The sequence below is a fragment of the Rhinatrema bivittatum genome, chromosome 6, assembly GCF_901001135.1.
Source record: "Rhinatrema bivittatum chromosome 6, aRhiBiv1.1, whole genome shotgun sequence".
NCBI lineage: Eukaryota > Metazoa > Chordata > Amphibia > Gymnophiona > Rhinatrematidae > Rhinatrema > Rhinatrema bivittatum.
In genome coordinates this window covers 150484241-150500289 of record NC_042620.1, presented here as the reverse complement: position 1 = coordinate 150500289, position 16049 = coordinate 150484241, and the positions used below count along the sequence as shown (strand labels likewise).

Below are 16049 nucleotides of genomic sequence, written 5' to 3'. Positions count from 1 at the left end.
CCACTATGACACCTAGATCTCTTTCTTGGGTTGTAGCACCTAATATGGAACCCAACATTGTGTAATTATGGCATGGGTTATTTTTCCCTATATGCATCACCTTGCACTTATCCACATTAAATTTCATCTGCCATTTGGATGCCCAATTTTCCAGTCTCACAAGGTCTTCCTGCAATTTATCACAATCTGCTTGTGATTTAACTACTCTGAACAATTTTGTGTCATCTGCAAATTTGATTATCTCACTCGTCGTATTTCTTTCCAGATCATTTATAAATATATTGAAAAGTAAGGGTCCCAATACAGATCCCTGAGGCACTCCACTGTCCACTCGCTTCCACTGAGAAAATTGCCCATTTAATCCTACTCTCTGTTTCCTGTCTTTTAGCCAGTTTGCAATCCACGAAAGGACATCGCCACCTATACCATGACTTTTTACTTTTCCTTGAAGCCTCTCATGAGGAACTTTGTCAAACGCCTTCTGAAAATCCAAGTATACTATATCTACCGGTTCACCTTTATCCACATGTTTATTAACTCCTTCAAAAAAGTGAAGCAGATTTGTGAGGCAAGACTTGCCTTGGGTAAAGCCATGCTGACTTTGTTCCATTAAACCATGTCTTTCTATATGTTCTGTGATTTTGATGTTTAGAACACTTTCCACTATTTTTCCTGGCACTGAAGTCAGGCTAACCGGTCTGTAGTTTCCCGGATCGCCCCTGGAGCCCTTTTTAAATATTGGGGTTACATTTGCTAACCTCCAGTCTTCAGGTACAATGGATGATTTTAATGATAGGTTACAAATTTTTACTAATAGGTCTGAAATTTCATTTTTTAGTTCCTTCAGAACTCTGGGGTGTATACCATCCGGTCCAGGTGATTTCCTACTCTTCAGTTTGTCAATCAGGCCTACCACATCTTCTAGGTTCACCGTGATTTGATTCAGTCCATCTGAATCATTACCCATGAAAACCTTCTCCATTACGGGTACCTCCCCAACATCCTCCACAGACAGGCCAGGTTTTAGGATATCCACAATGAATATGCATGAGATATATTTGCATACAATGGAGGCAGTGCAGTAATTACAGTAATCCAAGTGAGATACCACTCATGATATGCATAACTGCTCTGGTGCAGTTACAAAGGTATTAGATATCATTAGATATCATTTTTAGATGCTATTTGATAATAAATTAGCTGTGAACATTGAAAAGGCAACTGAGGTGTTAATGATCTTGAATGATAGAGCTAAGACCCAGTTGTAAATGTAGTTAATTAAGTCAGTTATGCATGTTATGAATGGTATCTTGCTTGGATTACTTAAACCCAGTTACAACACATCATCTGGCAACAAATTCAAAATTTTAACTATACATTGAACAAAAAAATAATTTCTCTTATATGTTTTAAATATACATTACCTATTAACGTTATTGTGTGTCCCGTAGTCTTTTTGCGTACGTAAACAACCACTTATTATTTAATAGACTACTTATTTAATAAATCTCTCCAATATCTCCCCCCAGCTATCTTGTTTCACCAAAGTGGTTTCCTCAGGGGACTGAGCTGAACTTCCTGTGATGCTTATTTCACAACGGGAACTTTAAACAACAACAACTTTAAACATCAGAATAAGGTCTTCTATAGAAGGTTGGTATACACTACATTTAAAAATGCTTAATGGCATATTGTGTTAATAAGTTACTGAAAAGGAAAAAATGTGTGTGTTTTTTAGTGGTTTTAAATGGAGATGAACTATTGAGTGTTCATGACACCATATTGAAGGTCCACTGGCTACAACGTTATGTGAAAATAATGAGTGGAGGTGGTAGGAAGTATTAATGAAAAGTGGAAGGAAACATTAATTAAAGCAACGGGTGAGTGAACATAGTTTTTGATGGTGGTACTTGGGATAAATCGTCCATTTATATGTTTTTTCAGCGATATTATATATTTAATTAATTATGTGTTTTTGTTATACAGAAGTGAGGTGAAAGGCAACAACATTGTTTAAAGTTCCCGTTGTGAAATAAGCATCACAGGAAGTTCAGCAGATACTCCCTTAACAATATGAACGAGAATTAATGGCTCAAAAGTGATCCCCTGAGGAAACCACTTTGGTGAAACAAGAGTCTCTTGTCGGGAGTAATATAAAACAAGGGAGAGATATATAAAAGGAGTTATATTGAATGAGGAGAAAACACTTGCTGTTTTTGGCATGGGAACTGTTGACAATATTAATTGATGAAAATGTGAGAATTGTTTCAACTGTATTAATAAATAACATTGTATGTATTTTAACATAAAAAGGAACAGATGTAATGTATAAAGGGATTTGTGCAATAGGGTGTAAAAGGGAACATTGTGTTTAGTGTGAATGTGGTGTGAGTGTAAATGATATAGGGATTTTAGATATTATAAGTGTGTGATTTAATTAAATACATATTTATGAAAAGCAAATACAGGTATATATTGTATGTTTATTCAAGTTAAGTGTTAGACATTGATAAGACAGGCAAGAGAGAATTTGAAATGAAGTTGGCCGTAGAGGTAAAAACTCATAATAAAAACTTTAAAAAATATATCTAAAGCAAGAAACCTGTGAGGGAGTCAGTTGGACCGTTAGAAGACGAGGGATTAAAGGGGCTTTTAGGGAAGATAAGACCATTGCAGAAAGACTAAATTAATTCTTTTCTTCCATTTTTACTAATGAGGATGTTGGGGAGATACCAGTTCCAGAGATAATTTTCAAGGGTGATGAGTCAGTACAACTGAACTAAATCACTGTGAACCTGGAAGATGTAGTAGGCCAGATTGACAAACTAAAGAGTAGTAAATCACCTGGACTGGATGGTATACATCCTAGGGTACTGAAGGAACTCAAAAAATGAAATTTCTAATCTATTAGTTAAAATTTGTAACCTACCATTAAAATCATCCATTGTACCTGAAGATTGGAGGGTGGCCAATATAACCCCAATATTTACAAAGGGCTCCAGGGGCATTCTGGGAAAATATAGACCAGTGAGCCTGACTTCAGTGCCAGAAAAAATAGTAGAAACTATTCTAAAGATCAATATCATAGAGCATATAGAAAGACATGGTTTAATGGACCACAGTCAATATGGATTTACTCAAGGGAAGTCTTACCTAACAAATCTGCTTCACTTTTTTGTAGGGGTTAATAAACATGTGGATAAAGGTGAACCGGTAGTTGTAGAGTATTTGGATTATCAGAAGGCCTTTGACAAAGTCCCTCATGAGAGGCTTCTAAGAAAACTAAAAAGTCATGGGATAGGAGGCGATGTCCTTTCGTGGATTACAAACTGGTTTAAAGACAGGAAACAGAGAGTAGGATTAAATGGTCAATTTTCTTAGTGGAAAAGGGTAAACAGTGCACTGCCTCATGGGTCTGTACTTGGACTGGTGCTTTTCAATATATTTATAAATGATCTGGAAAGTAATGCGACGAGTGAGGTTATCAAATTTGTGGATGATAAGAAATTATTCAGAGTAGTTAAATATCAAACAGATTGTGATAAATTGCAGGAGGATCTTGCGAGACTGGAAGATTGGGCATCCAAATGGCAGATGAAATTTAATGTGGACAAGTGCAAGGTGTTGCATATAGGGAAAAATAACCCTTGCTGTAGTTACACGATGTTAGGTTCCATATTAGGAGTTACCACTCAGGAAAAATACTGTGTACATCTCAAAAAAGATATAGTTGTGATGGAGAAGGTACAGAGAAGGGCAACCAAAATGATAAAGGGGATGGAACAGCTCCCCTATGAGGAAAGGCTGAAGAGGTTAGGACTATTCAGCTTGGAAAAGAGATGACTGAGGGGGGATATGATAGAGGTCTTTAAAATCATGAGATGTCTTCAACGAGTAGATGTGAATTGGTTATTTACACTTTCGGATAATAGAAGGACTAGGGGACACTCCATGAAGTTAGCAAAAAGCACATTTAAGACTAATTTGAGAAAATTCTTTTTCACTCAACGCATAATTAAGCTCTGGAATTTGTTGCCAGAGGACATGGTTAGTGCAGTTAGTGTAGCTGGGTTTAAAAAAAGGTTTGGATAAGTTCTTGGAGAAGTCCATTAACTGCTATTAATCAAGGTGACTTAGGAAATAGCCTCTGCTATTACTGGCATCAGTAGCATGGGATCTTCTTGGTGTTTGGGTATTTGCCAGGATCTTGTGGCCTGGTTTGGCTTTTGTTAGAAACAGGATGCTGATGGACCCTTGGTCTGTCTCAGCATGGCAATTTCTTATGTTCTCATTAGTGTGTGTGTATATTTGTGTGCTAAAAAATTTAATATATACATTAAAACACCATTTAATGAGCAAGGCAATAAGATCTAGCATGAATTTGGTAAAATATTTCTCAGATCGTGTGCTAATGCTATTATTGTGCATGGAAACCTGAAATTGCATTAGCTAAAGAGCATGACCAAGTTATTTACTAAACTGAACCTGAATAGCGTGATCATGCTAAACTGAACATGGTCGGTTCTCTTTTCTTCTTGACTCCTTCTGCTGTGTGCTTCAAAAGGGTATACAAGTAAACCTGGCACATAGGGTTTGTTTGGATTACTCAAAAAACAAACAACTTTTTTACAAAAACACAAAGTAAGAGTCTATGAAATAATTCAAGATATCAATCAACAATCAATATTACAGATCTTACTTATTATTAGTCCACAAAAGAAAAGGGAGGGAGAGGTAGACAACACAGGAGAATTCCAAAGATAAAAAAATAAAAAGAAACCAAAATCTAACTGTGGTATATCCTGAAAAAATGAATCAACTAGACATCAAATCTAACTGTTGTTGGAGTAGAAGTGGACAACTTTTTACATCCAAGAAGAACCTCAATTGATCTGGGTCAAAGAAAACATAACTAATACCATTATATTTCACCAAACGTTTGCAAGGGCCTAAATTTCCTGGCACATTCCCAAAAATATTTTCTTTCTCTCTTGAGTACCTTTTGCCAATTTTGGATATATCCAAGCCCTTTGCCCCAAAAAGTAATGCATTAACATTCTGAAAATACAGGGAGAGCTATTACACTTGAATATCTGAAAAAAGAATAGAGATCCAGGAGAACAGAAAACTAACATTAGTGTGTAACCATCTACCTCTTGTGTCAATAAGGGTCTTCCAAATGCAGTGTGTGAGAGGATGTGATTAGAGAGAGAAAGAAGTATGTAAAAGGGCTACCCAGCGAGGAATGTGGCCACCCTGACTCAGTAGCGCTTCGACATCTGACCTGTTCCCCTCTACAAACCAACCTGTAATAATTGGATCATAAGTCTACTAGTACCTCAAAACTAACAGAAAAGAGTTCTACACTCAAACCAAAACAATTGGTGAATTCCTAGAACCTTTTGAGACTCAAGACTACTGTTCAGCCTCAAGTCTGTGAATATCTATAGATAACTATTAGGGATGTGCAATCATTTGGGATGAATTAGGCAATTTCGTTGCCGAAAACCCGAAAATCAAACCAAATTTTCCCGAAATTTCAGGAAAATTTGGTTTTCGGGTTAGTGCGCACTAACGTTAAAATGTTAGCGCGCATTATTGGGAGTTAGTGCGCGCTAATGGGGAGTTAGCGTGCACTAACCCGAAATTCAGGTCCCCCGAATTGCGGGAAATACGAAATTTCCAGCTGCAGGCCAAAAACGAAGCCCGAACCTTTGGTTTGGGCTTTGCACATCTCTAATAACTATAGTGGTCTTTGGTTGCTCTAACAATGCCAATTACAGCAACAACCTTTAATCTCTGACAACTTATTACTTATAAATATATTTTATCTGTGTAAAGGCAGGCATATTTATTTTTAAAATGCCCAAATGTATGTTGGTGTGTCTCGTCTGTCATTTCCTTCTCTCTCTGTTACTTTCTCCCTCTCCTCCATGTCTCCCTTGTCCTGATGGTGTCCTGTGAAAGCCTTCTTTTTATATTAGAGAGCCTACTGGCTAGTCAGTTGCTCCTGTGGGGAGGATGCTCCTGCTTTTCATACTAGCCAGCGGATAGGGTAGGGCTCCCCACAAAAACTTCTGTTTATAGTCAAACTTCTGAGCCTACAGCATCACTTTTTTTTTTTTTTGAGAAAACATAACTGTATGTGAATATATACCTATGTGTAAAAATTCCAGAAAAAAATATGTGTTAACTGTGTTTTGGTTTGGCAAAGAGAAGTGTAGTCAAATATACTCATCTTCAAGGTCCTTGTTACGTTTTCTGCTCATGGGACATAAGAACATAAGAAATTGCCATGCTGGGTCAGACCAAGGGTCCATCAAGCCCAGCATCCTGTTTCCAACAGAGGCCAAACCAGGCCACAAGAACCTGGCAATTACCCAAACACTTAGAAGATCCCATGCTACTGATGCAATTAATAGCAGTGGCTATTCCCTATCTAAACTTGATTAATAGCCGTTAATGGACTTCTCCTCCAAGAACTTATCCAAACCTTTTTTGAACCCATAAGAACATAAGAACTTGCCTTGCTGGGTCAGACCAAGTGTCCATCAAGCCCAGCATCCTGTTTCCAACAGAGGCCAAACCAGGTCACAAGGACCTGGCAATTACCCAAACACCAAGAAGATCCCATGCTACTGATGTAATTAATAGCAGTGGCTATTCCCTAAGTAAACTTGATTAATAGCAGTTAATGGACTTCTCCTCCAAGAACTTATCCAAATCTTTTTTTAACCCAGCTATACTAACTGCACTAACCACATCCTCTGGCAACAAATTCTAGACCTTAATTGTGCGTTGAGTGAAAAACAATTTTCTCCGATTAGTCTTAAATGTGCCACTTGCTACCTTCATGGAATGCCCCTAGTCCTTCTATTATCTGAAAGTGTAAATAACTGATTCACATCTACTCATTCAAGACCTCTCATGATCTTAAAGACCTCTATCATATCCCCCCTCAGCAGTCTCTTCTCCAAGCTGAACAGCCCTAACCTCTTCAGCCTTTCCTCATAGGGGAGCTATTCCATCCCCTTTATCATTTTGGTTGCCCTTCTCTGTACCTTCTCCATCGCAACTATATCTTTTTTGAGATGCGGCGACCAGAATTGTACACAATATTCAAGGTGCGGTCTCACCATGGAGTGATACAGAGGCATTATGACATTTTCCGTTCTATAAACCATTCCCTTCCTAATAATTCCTAACATTCTGTTTGCTTTTTTGACTGCTGCGGAACAATGAGCCAACGATTTTAAAGTATTATTCATTATGATGCCTAGATCTTTTTCCTGGGTGGTAGCTCCTAATATGGAACCTAACATCGTGTAACTACAGCAAGGGTTATTTTTCCCTATATGCAACACCTTGTACTTGTCCACATTAAATTTCATCTGCCATTTGTATGCCCAATCTTCCATCACAAGTGGCTATAATCACACCGGGAATGGCAGGTCTTGACACGGCGGAATACCACCAGGATTGCTGTGACTGGGCTTCCCCCTAGTCACGCACACACCCAAAGCTCACTCTTTTAAAGGGCCCATTGATAGAAAAGCCTATGGTACCCTTGAATGACATCAGGACTCTTTTCCCTATAAAAGGGTCTTGCTGATGCTCCATCATCTCTTCAGCAAAGGTTGTCCAAGTCTTTCTACAGCTTCAGCAGCTTGTCTTCAAGCTTCAGCTACAGTCTTGTATGCAGCTTCAGCTGCAGCCTTGTCTTCAGCTTCAACTGCAGTCTTTGTCCATGTTTTCAGTCACAGCCTTCATTCAAGTCTTCAGCCCCAGTATTTGTCCAAGTCTTTGGCTCTGTCCGTACTGACTTTTGTACTTTCTCTTAGTCTGGCCCGTGCAGACTTATTTGCCCGCTGTTGGCACAGACTTTAGGGCTTTGCCCTTGAGGCTGCATCAGTTGCGCTATGGCAAGAGGGGCTCATGCTTACGTCACTAGCAACAGGTTGTTGAGGCCATGAGCTTGGTGAACATGTCTCTGTGATGGGCCATTGATGTCTTGGCCACCCAGACACAGGAACAAAAGACAAAACTAAATGGTCTCCTGAACAGGTTCATACAACAGGCCCAGCAGCAACTTGATCAAGTAAATGGCTTACTACAGACCCTGTCTCAGCACTTAGATATAATACAAACCCAACATTCAAGCTTTTTCTTAGTACCAGTCCTGGAGAACTCTGCACTGGCACTTGTCTGGACTATGGAATCTGTGATACTGTTCCTGCCTCCTCTGAAGTATAGTGGTGACCCTAAGGGGTGCAGGGGTTTCCTCAATGTTTGCAAGATGCATTTCAAGTTAGAGCTGGCCCATTATTTTTCTGACTGAATCAAGATTACGTATATCCTTTCCTTGGATGGTCCTGCTCTCTCTTGGGTCTCACCTTTGTGGGAACAAGGTGATTTACTTTTCAGGAATCTGGATAACTTCACACAACAGTTTTGCCTGATTTTTGACCAACCTAAGTGTGTCTCTTCCGCTGCCACTAAACTTCTTCATATCCATCAAGGCACTCACTCCACTGGCAAGTATGCAGTGGAATTTCGTACTTTAGCATCTGAACTCGGTTGGTACGAGGATAGCCAAACTGACATTTTTTGACAAGGATTATCCAGGAGAATAAAGATGAACTAGCAGCTCCAGACCTTTCCCCTGTCCCTAGAAGCATTTATTGCCTTGGTAATCCAGATTGATCTGAGATTTCAGGATCAAGCTCAAAAGTAGAAGACCTCCCATCAGTCCATTCCTGTGGCCTCCTAAGCCCCTGAACTCCTTGGAGTCCACTCCAGCACCAATGAGAGTTGTTGTCATCAAAGAACCCATGTAATTGGACAACACACAACTCTCAGTAAATGAGAAACAGATGAAGGCTCCACAATCTCTGCCTCTACCATACAGCACAAGGACATTTTGTTAGCTATTGTCCCGCGAGACCAGAAAACTCCATAAGGAGAAGTCTAGTTGGGAAGGCAGTTTTTCATCTTCCTAGAACATCCTCGCAATTAATGAAGCCTTAGTAGATTCTGAAGCTGGGGACATTATTCAGGAATTGTTGTTACATCAGTGTAGATGCCCTACTACCAATTTGACAACTCCTTGTATTATGTCTTCCATTTACGGAGAACCCTTGCCTGTTCGCATGATTATCACCGCCTTGCCTATCACTATGCAGATTGGGTCGCATCAAGAAATCCCTCAGTTCTATGTACTACCTAAGACGTCCAGCCCTCTTGTACTTGGATTATTCTGGCTCAGACTCCACCAACCATCCATTGACTGGAGCACCTTACAGATCAACCAGTGGGTTCCATCCAGCCAAGAGCATTGTTTTGCCTCATTCTTATCTCCAGGTGTCCCGCTCCAGATCATCTTGCCTGAAGTACTAGATCTCCCATGCCAGTATATATCCTGTTCCAGCTTATGTTATGAAAAACAACCAGAAGCCCTAGCATCTTGCAAGTCTGATGACTGCTCCAAATCTCTGAAGTCCATCGTCGTGGAGGTAGAAGCCACTGCCAAGATAGCAGGGGAAGCCTCATCCAACATGATGATCCCAGAATTTACAAGTCATATCTTTCCGTTGCTGAAAGGTCCTTGTCAGGTAGAACAGGACCAACCAGTGAATATTTCTTCAGTTCAACCTCAAAATCAAAGCATCCTTGGACATCATGTTGAAATCCTTGAGCTCCATGAGGGTAAAGATGTACCTTCAATGTCTCCCCAGAAGCTGAAGTTAGGCTTGGGGAAGGGGCTTGGGGAGTGGCTGTACTCACCCCAGGACCAGCAAGACACTGCTGGGCAACACCGTGTGGCAGAATGCCACCAGGATTGCACCAACTAGGCTTACCCCTAGACATGCACGTGCCTGAAGCTCACTCTTTTTTAAAGGGCCCACAGCAGGAAAAGCCCGCAGTGCATTTGGATAATATCAGAATTCTTCACCCTATAAAAGGGCCCTGCTGATGCTCCCTCATCGCCTGAGCAAAGGTATGACCAAATCTGTCTACAGCCACAGTCAAGTCTTCAAGATTCAGCCACAGCCTTGACTCCAGCTTCAGCCACAGTCTTCGTCCAAGTCTTTGGCTCTGTCCGTAGTTTTTGTCTTCTGGCCTTTCCTTTAGTCTTGCCCATGCAAAGACTTTTTCGCCCACTGTCAGAACAGATTTTAGGGCTTTGCCCTCAAGGGTGTGTTAACTACGCCAAGAAAAGAGGGATCATGCTTACATCACTTTAATGTGCATAGTAAGACCTTTCTGCATAGTTCGTTATTTTTAGCATGCACAAGAGGTCCTTGATGTGTATGTTATCTTTTATTGCAAAGTCACCATAAGGACCTAAATATGTACACCACAGAGGAGAGAAGAGATAGTAGATATGGTAAAGAAACTGAAATACTTCAAAAGGTATAAAGAATGTACAAGCACTGTAAACCTCTGTGATTAATAAAGTGTCAATATATAAATAATAATAAAAAAAATGAATAAACATTTTTCAGAGAAGAAAAGGAAGTTCTAGAATAATACATCATGAGGGGTAATCTGGTGTTGATTTGTGTTCCATATGCTTTACTCTTGATATCCTACCAAAAGTTGTGCCTAAGGAAAGTTCTTTCAGAACAAAATCCAAAGAAAATCATTTTGCTAATTAGTATGTTTTTCTTGGGTCCGAAGTCAAAATAATGTGCACTGTCTAGCCTCTGCAGGGCAAATTAGTCACATAACTCACCCTCTTCTCACCCCTATCCCATCAAAAAACCCTGACCTCCACCTCCACCTGACTGATAAAAACTGATCTCCTCACCCTAGAGCAGGCTGAAGTTTTCACGAAGTGATGCCCAATTGCTCCTGACCTACAGATGCTGAGATTCAAAATGGCTCTGGCTGATCTATGAATCTCCTTTGGCCAGCACATGAGGATAAAGGGGAGCTGCAGGTCAGCTGGCACCATTTTGAATTTTAGATCAAGTGGGATGGGGCAATTGGGCACTGCTTCTGCTCAAACCAATCCTACGGGCTCCCCGCTCCCCCCCCCCCCCAGCCAGTCAGGTTTTCAGGATATCACAAATGAATATGCATGATATTTATTTGCATGCACTTTCTCCTGTGTATGCAAAACATTTCTCATGCATATTCATTAGGGATATCCTGAATACCTGACTGGCTAGGGAAATCTGTAGGACCGGGTTGAGAACCCCTGCCTTAGCCTACACTGGGGTATCCATTATTTAACCCTGGGTTAGCCTGCCCAGGGAAAGGAGAATCAAGTATTTCCAAGTTGGTGGAGTGTGGATTTTGCGATGGTAGCAGGGCTCCCTGCTGGGAGGGCCCAGGGAGAATGGGATTATACTGACTTGGACAGGGGGAAATATGAGGAAATAATATTTTGGGGAGGACATTGTTAATTTGACAATGGAGGGAAACTTGGGGTTACATGCCCCTAAAGGTATCTCGAAGGCAATTTCCCAAGATCATCCATAAGCGACTGCCAATGCTCTCAAGGGAAGTTAACTAAAATTCAAAATGGTACCAGCTAACTGCAGCTCTTCTTTATCCCTCTTAAGGTATAGTTAACTTTCAAAAGAATAATGCAGATCAAACAGTTTAGCATGATTTGTGTTTTGTCATTTTAAGATTAATGACCTGCTTTACTAATATTTGCATGTTACACAGCTCATTAATATTTTACTTTCATTGTATCTATTTCTTTTTGCCAGTATCTGAAACGTTCATTTAAGCGTTGCTAATATTGCACGTTAATGGTGTTTTAAGATGCATTAAATACCAAATTTGCGTTTAATGCACATTTCAGGTTTACATGCCTTACTGGCTAATTTTAAAAGGAATGCGCATGCACCCATAAACGCTCAAATTGGTGCACAAGTCGAGATAGGCTGCAATTTTATATAATGCACGCACGTATGCGCCTATCGTTTAAAATCCCCCTGCTGTGCATATGTGTATGTGCCTAATCTTAAGAGGCGGCTCAAGTAAATGTCCTGCGTGTATTTCCGCTCAGGCTTTAGTGGCTTTTAGTCGCGCATCAGGCAGATTTTAAAACATGCTCGCGTGAGGGAAAACCATTTTTTTTGCAATTAGCCCACCAGTTTGTCAGGTTGATATTGAGGTCTTCAAGACCCCTCTGGTTCTTCATCCTGTAAGCCCCCCACTTGAGCCTGAACCCTCACACTCTGCTGAAAGTCTTAAAATGTGAGATCTCCAGACTTGCTCCTCAACAAGACCAGCAGTAACGTTATGTGGATAACACGCCAACATACACCATGATCATCTTTTGCAAAATTCAAAGTTACGGGCACAAGTCTTGGCCCCATCCCGGAACGTCCATTCCCTGCCCCTTTTCTGCCTCCTTATTATTGATGCGCGCACAGGTATGTAGGCATATACTTTGCGTCTTCTTAAAATTTGCGTTGCTTGCATGCGGCCCGCATATGCACATATGTGGCCATTTTTGTGCGAGCAGCTCTTTTAAAATCTATCTCTTAGTAAATAGGCTCCTATGCCATTTACAGCACTTCTGTGACAGGGAAGTCAGACTATGCAGTTAGATGCTGTTTTCCACCATAATCTTTGACTGGTTTTCCCCTAGTTAGAACATTTCTTCATAGAATGGGTGGTTAATGCATGAAATAGGCTCCCAGGGGAGGTGCTAGAGGAAAGAAGAGTAACAGACGTCAAAAAAACTTGGAACGAGCACAGAGATTCCTTAATTGTGAAGAGAACGCCAGAAATCAATTGTGGTCTATGGCACTTGAACAGAAAGCATGCAGAGCAAACTAGATGGGTTTTGTAGTGCTCATTTGTCATCAAATTCTGTGTTTTTTTATGATCCTATGAGTATGTGACACCAGTGAGCCTCAAACTGGGGTCTGCATACCAGCCCATTAGCCTCTGAGCCACCAGACAGCATTGGCAAACCTACGATCATCCTGTGAGTCATTATCCCGACCTCTAAAGCTGAAGACCATACCATCAACTGAGCATACAGAAGTTCAAGCTGTGCCACAGGAAGTTGCTTCCAGTAACAAGAAGACTTCCAAGCCAACACAGCCCCAGAACCCAAACTGTTTCTACCAAAAAAAAAAAAAAAAAGAACAAAAAGAAACAGTGTTCTTGTCTCCAGTAATGCCAGCATTCCGGCCTCCAGTGATAGAAGTGTTTTAGTCTTCAGCGACTTTACTTGAGTAATTTCAGCTGAAAATCTGATGGATTTTCATGTTCTTGTTACAAATGTGGTCTTGCAAAATTGTTACAACCCTAAAGATGGTTCTCATTTCCATATATGTAGGGGCTAATTTTCCAACACTGTGACTGAAAATAAGGGACTGAATACAAATTGACAGACAATTTAAAAAAAATCAAAAGACAGGATTGTCTCGTAAAATAGGACCAGCCCTGTGAAGACCAAAGCCCCTGGGCAGACTGAAGCAGGAATGTGTCTCCCAATCCTGAGGTATGTGTCATAGAAACATATGGACATGACAGCAGGAAAAGACCATGCAGCCTATCTAGTCAACCCATCCACACCAGCTTTGCAATCCCACCCATGCCCTTAGAGATCTTCTGTGTTTATTCTATGCTTTCTTGAAATCAGATGTTGTACTTCTCTGCACAGCTTCCATAGGGAGCCATACCATGCAACCAGTACACTCTTTGTAAAACAAAATATTTCCTTGGATTACTCCCGAGTCTAACCCCTTTCATCCTCATCCCAATATCCATCAGTCTAGAGCCTCCTTTCTGTCGAAAGAGGCCAACCTCCTCTATGTGAAAATCTTGGAGGTTTTTAAATGGCTCTATCTTATCTCCCCTATCTGCCTTTCCTCTAGGGTATACATATATGGGCCTTTAGCCTGTCCCCATATGCTTTACAAGGAAAACCACTAACCATTTTTGTAGCCACCCTCTTTATATCCTTTTGAAGATGCGGTCTCCAGAACTGTACACAGTATTCCAAATGAGGCATTACTGGGAATTATACAGGGAAAATATCAACTCCTTATGCATCCAAGCATCTTTCTGGCCTTTGCCGTCTCCTTCTCAAGCTGTTTGGCCATCTTAAGATCAACAGATACAATCACCTCCAGATCCCAATCTTCTTTCGTATTTAGAAGAATTTCACCCCCTATATTGTACTGCTCCCATAAGCTCTTGGCAACCCAAATGCATGACTCCACATTTTTTAGCATTAAATCTTAGCTGCCAGACTGTAAACCATTCCTTGAGCTTCACTAGATCCCTCCTCATGTTTTCAACATCTTCCTGGTTGGCTAATCTGCTCCAGATTTTGCAATCATCGATAAAAAGACAAACCTTTCTGTCAGTCCTTCTGCAATGTTGTTTATAAAAATACTGATTAATAAAAATGGTCCAAGGACTGATCCCTGAAGCACACAGCCAGGAGCTGTGATCTCTATCTATTACTACCCTTTGTCATCTCCCGTTCAACCAGTTTCTAACATAGTCAGTCACTTCAGGGCCCACACCAAGGGCACTCAATTTATTTATAAGTCACATGCAGAACTGTGTCAAAGGTCTTACTGAAATCCAAGTACACTACATCAATTGATTGCCCAGATCCAATTCTCTGGACGCCCCATCAAAGAAGCTGATTAGATTCATCTGACAAGACCTACCTCTAGTAAAACCATGCTACCTCGGATCTTGTAATCCACTGGATTCCACAGCTGAATGTAAAAAATAAAAACACAGAAATTACCAGGCCTCTGGGGTTTGGCTTAAAGTATGAAAGTTTGAAAAATTGGGTTCTAAGATGGCATCTGTGGCGTCCCATTGTGTGGGCCACCTACCAAAATATCAACCATAGGGAGCTTGCAGAAGGGATACCCTTTCTTCACCACCAAGAGCACTTGCTGGAAAGATCTACAAGGCTGGTGCTCTTTTCTCCTTGGAGCCCAGAAGCTGCACTACACGAGAGCTATTGCTGCTGCCATGGTCCTTCTCTGCCTAATACCAGCAGAAAAGTGGGTGGAAGGACTACCACAGGAAGAGAAGAAGGTGAGACAGTACTGTGCTGCCACTTCTAGTTGGAAGCTGTTAGTCTCAAGTACACTTCCTGAGCAGTAGCACTTTGCAGGTTTTAACTGGTAAGGACTGTAATAGAAGATTCCTTATTCAGTACCTATTTTGTAGACTGTGTATAATGAAGGAGGGAGGATAAGTGAATAAGATGCACTTTTGGTAATGCATGGCTAGCCACTAAAGTTAGTGAGTTTCCAATTCCCTAGTTATCATGTCATATCATATCATTAGTAATGAGATGGCAATGTAATGTTTCACAAATTTGCAGGGGAGGGTTATCATTCTTCCAATATTATTATTATCTTTAATATTAATATTAATTCAGAATTGTATTTTGGTATGAGCTACTGGCATTGCCAGGTACCACCAGCTCGGTTAAAGAAGGTAGCACTTGGTCAATTCATTTGCTGACCAGTGGTCTAACTTCTTTCCCAGTTTTCTGCTAATGGGCTGGTCTCAAAGTTCTGCACACAGTACACAGAAATGTCTCCCTCTTCTTCCACATATCTGGTACACTCTCACTTAAGCCATTTTGCTGATCGCCATAAGGAAAAAAAGATACAAAGGCTGAAGGCTCTAAAAGGAACATGATCCATTCAGCAGGAAAACTGACAAACATACTGGCAATGTGTGGTCATGTGAAATGACATCTCCTGTTTTGTGTTGTTGGATCAACGAAAACAGGAAAAATGAACAAAATGTTTTGGTTTCTGTTGTTTGTAAATGGTGTGCACTAAAACCAACAAGAAATAAAAGAAAATGAAATGAAAGAAAAAAAATGACACAAAAGAAACTAAAAAGTAAACAAACTGAAAAACAAAAAAATGCCATTATTTTGAAACTTCCCTCACTAATCATAACTATTTATAGCTGCTCAAGAAGAGCTAGCAGTATCTTGGCAGTAAAAGGAAAAAGGAGCATGACACTATATTTCTTTTCTGTTTAACGGCAGCCTTGTCCAAACATCTTTTGACAAAGCTAAG

General features: G+C 40.5%; 1 protein-coding gene across 3 annotated transcripts in view; it reads right to left on the bottom strand.

The window, feature by feature from the left end:
- The window catches only part of HECW2 (HECT, C2 and WW domain containing E3 ubiquitin protein ligase 2), a 646010-nt gene that overhangs the window by 182930 nt on the left and 447031 nt on the right, over positions 1 to 16049 (bottom strand). The window lies entirely within an intron of this gene.